This window comes from Nematolebias whitei, chromosome 17, assembly GCF_014905685.2.
Source record: "Nematolebias whitei isolate Nwh7 chromosome 17, NemWhi1, whole genome shotgun sequence".
NCBI classification, from domain to species: domain Eukaryota; kingdom Metazoa; phylum Chordata; class Actinopteri; order Cyprinodontiformes; family Rivulidae; genus Nematolebias; species Nematolebias whitei.
In genome coordinates, this window is record NC_056514.1 from 10,559,997 (window position 1) to 10,564,164 (window position 4,168).

General features: G+C 44.9%; 1 protein-coding gene across 1 annotated transcript in view; it reads right to left on the reverse strand.

Annotated features, from left to right (window-relative positions):
• Positions 1-4,168, reverse strand: part of l3mbtl2 (L3MBTL histone methyl-lysine binding protein 2) — a gene marked incomplete at its 5' end in the record, with an annotated part of 110,529 nt that overhangs the window by 99,103 nt on the left and 7,258 nt on the right.

The window sequence follows — 4,168 nt, forward strand, 5'->3', positions numbered from 1 at the left end:
GATTGAGGAGGTCTTCAAAGTATTCCGCCCACCGACCCACAACATCCCGAGTTGAGGTCAGCAGCACACCACTCCCACTATAAACAGTGTTGGTGGCATACCGCTTTCCCCCCCTGAGACGCCGGATGGTGGACCAGAATCGTCTCGAAGCCGTGCGGAAGTCATTCTCCATGGCCTCTCCGAACTCCTCCCATGCCCGAGTTTTTGCCTCAGCAACCACCCGAGCCGCATGTCGCTTGGACTGCCGGTACCCATCAAATGCTTCCGGGGTCCCACAGGCCAAAAAGGCCCTATAGGACTCCTTCTTCAGCCTGACAGCATCCCTCACCGACGGTGTCCACCATCGGGTTCGAGGGTTGCCGCCGCGGCAGGCACCGACAACCTTGCGGCCACAGCTCTGGTAAGCCGCCTCGACAATAGAGGCACGAAACATGGTCCACTCAGACTCAATGTCCCCCACCTCCCTCGGAACATGTTCAAAGTTCTCCTGGAGGTGGGAGTTGAAACTCCGTCTCACAGGAGACTCTGCCAGACGTTCCCAGCAAACCCTCACAATACGTTTGGGTCTGCCAGGTCTGACCGGCATCCTCCCCCACCATCGGAGCTAACTCACCACCAGGTAGTGATCAGTTGACAGCTCCGCCCCTCTCTTCACCCGAGTGTCCAAGACATGTGGCCGCAGATCAGATGAGACGATGACAAAGTCGATCATCGAACTGCGGCCTAGGGTGTCCTGGTGCCAAGAGAACATACGGACACCCTTATGCTTGAACAAGGTGTTCGTTATTGACAATCCATGACGAGCACAGAAGTCCAACAACAGAACACCACTCTGGTTCAGATCAGGGGGGCCGTTCCTCCCAACCACACCCCTCCAGGTCTCACTGTCATTGCCCACATGAGCATTGAAGTCCCCCAGCAGAACAAGGGAGTCCCCAGAAGGTGCACTTTCCAGTACCCCCTCCAAGGACTCCAGAAAGGGTGGATAATCTGAACTGCCGTTTGGTGCATAAGCACAAACGACAGTCAGAACCCGTCCCCCCACACGTAGGCGGAGGGAGGCCACCCTCTCATTCACCGGGGTGAACCCCAATACACAGGCACCAAGTTGGGGGGCAATAAGTACGCCCACGCCTGCTCGGCGCCTCTCACCAGGGGCAACTCCAGAGTGGAAGAGTGAGTGAGTCGACCTGTATAAATAAAAAGGTAAACAAAAAAATCTGACCAATGAAATCACCCAACAGGTCACAGTGGACCAATGAAACTTGGTTTTATTAGTCCACGGGGGGACTTCAGTCAGTCACATGGCCTCAGGGAGGGACTATGGATATAATGTATGTTAATTGTTAAGGATTTTAGTTAGCTGTTTAGCATTGTTCTTTCAGTGATTTCTCTGTTCTTCTTAGCTTAGTTTATGTGTGGGCACAGCTTATACTCGATGCACTCGATAGTCCAGAAATAGTTTCTGTCAGAGAATGCAGACAATGTATTGCCTGTGTTTGTCTATAAGACAATTGAATAATCACTGAAAAATCACATCATGTTGCTGCTGATCAGTTTCATGTTGATGTGTTCATTCGTGCTCATCTGCTCACACAGACTCAAGTTCATGCTGCTGTTCGGCATAATGTTTTTATGCTATTAGTGCTTAGTGTATATTTAGCTGAGGTTTTTCTTAGTTCATAGCTTAGATCTTATTACCGTTTTTCTTTTTACATTTTATCATTGGATGTAACTAGGACCCTGCATACATAATCTCGTTCCACCACATGATATGTGAATGACAATAAAGAATCTCTGACTCTGACTATTAGCAAAATCTCTTTGGAGATATTGGATAGATTTTATGAAACTGTCAGAAAGCAACCATTGAATATACATCGACAAATTACTAAAATCCAACACCCACCATTTTTTCATATTATATATCCATCAAAATATAATAGAGACATAAATAAATACCTATGTTCTGTGGCAAACATTGAAAAGTAACACAAAGCAGTTTTGAAAACAGTTTTTGTGACGATTTCAAGCCGTTTCAGTCATGGCTTTGTAACCAGCCCCTTCACTTCCATATACGGGGTGTGATGTCATGCCAGGATCTGACAATGTGAGATAATCAGATTTCTATTTCAAACGACTGCAATGATGGGCAGTCTCTAGGAGAAAACAGAAAACACCCCACCTGTTCTCAACTGCACTGAAGAAAAACAAAAAACAATCTCCCACCTCCTTTCTAACCGACGTCTGAAGCTTTTTGTCAAGCTACAAAAAATCTACAGTAGAAAAGGGAAAATGGTAAAAGAACTGGACTTATATAGCACCTTTCCATCTAATCAAGATACTCACAGTGCTTTACAATACAATCTGTGCCTCATTTCAATCAACCTTTATTTAGACAGGCAAATCCCATTGAGCCTCGAGGACTCATTTAAAAGAGAGACCTGATTTCAACAAAGAAAGATGACAACAATGAACAACAGCAACAACAATAAACAATTATAAAAAGTCATAATACAGGGTTTTTTTATACATTTACATTTTCATTTACCTCCACACACACATTCATACAGCACTCTACTAGATCTCTACAAAACTAATTGAACAAATCATTATATAGGGACGAATCAGAACTTTAGATCACATTCGTACAGCGATGGGACACACACACAGAGGCAACGAGGGGTTCAGTGTCTTGACCAGGGACACTTCAACATGTGACTGCTGGCGGACTCGAACCCCCAACTTTCCCACTGGAGGACAACTGCTCTAACCACTCAGCCACAGCTGCCCCCTGCGAAAAGATGCAGAAGTTGGAGACACAATAGACTCAACGAGTGCGGGAGTGAATAATAAGATGTGAGAGATTTGTCAAACTGGTACAAAACCAACAAAGTCCATGCTCAATAATCTAGGTAGAAAAATCTAAAAAAATTAAGTCTGGTCCTCTGGACATTCAAAAAGCAAAACAAAGCAAAACAACAACAACAACAAAAATGTAGAAACGATGAAGGACGAAACGTTTCTACTTTTGACCCACAGGTGCTGGCCTATTTCTGGGTAACTCCTGATCGCTCCTCCCGCCTGGAGGAGAGCGTCCTCCCTCCGCGGCAGTTTCCACGGGCGCCCCGATAGCAGGCGTCGCAGGACTGGGAACCATGGTGCGTTCACGCGCTCTGGGGCCACCAGGAGAGCTGTCAATCCCTCCTTCTGAACTCGGTTCAAGAACCGTAAAATCAAAGGAGGTGGAGGAAACGCGTAAAGAAGCGTTTTGGGCCATGGGCTGTGGGCAACGCGTCCACCCCCAGCGGTGGTTCGTCTCGCGGGCTCAGAGAAAACCATAGTTGACACTAAGCGTTTTCTCGTGTCGCAATTAGGTCCATGGCTGCTTTGCCAAATTTTTGCCACGTCTGAGCCATCAGGTCTGGATGGAGAGTCCAGTCCCCGTGACGTGGGCTGCCCCTGGACATCACATCTGCCCCTTTGTTCAAAACACCGGAACTGTACACTGCTCTGATGGAGAGCAGATTTAGGTGTACCTAACACAGTAGTTTTTGCGTAATGTGTAACATCTGGGCTGAGCGCACAAACCCTACCGATTTATGTACGCAGCAGTAACCTTGTTGTCTGTGTGAATCAAAACGTGTTGATTCTGTAGCACAAGAGCAAAGTGTTGAATCACGTTCAGCACCGTGCAACACTCCAAAAACATTTATGTGGGCTGATGTGTGATGGGGCCTGTTGGATTTAATATTTTATACCTTTTTATAATTCCTATCAAGCACTCAAATGTCATGTCATATAAAGTGTGTGCGTGTCTTTCTTCCAGGGTTGAACTATGTTTATAGAAAATGTTTGCTAATTCTAACTAGTTGACCTTTAAATATAATCTCATAGGAGCTAAGGATAATTTTACAAGTTCACATTTGATAGATTACAAGCAATCAAATCAGGCCTTTCAGAACCTTTCAGAACAGATTAGAGCAGAGACTGATTAACATAAATAAAGCTAGAACACATCTCTTTAATTTAGACAATATAGTTTGACTAAGTAAAATCAAATTAAAAGTATAAAAATGATCCAAATAAAAAACACAAACATGAGTTAGATAATAATAATAAAGTTATTAATTATTCCTAGAAATAAACAACTTGATTTCTAATCAGT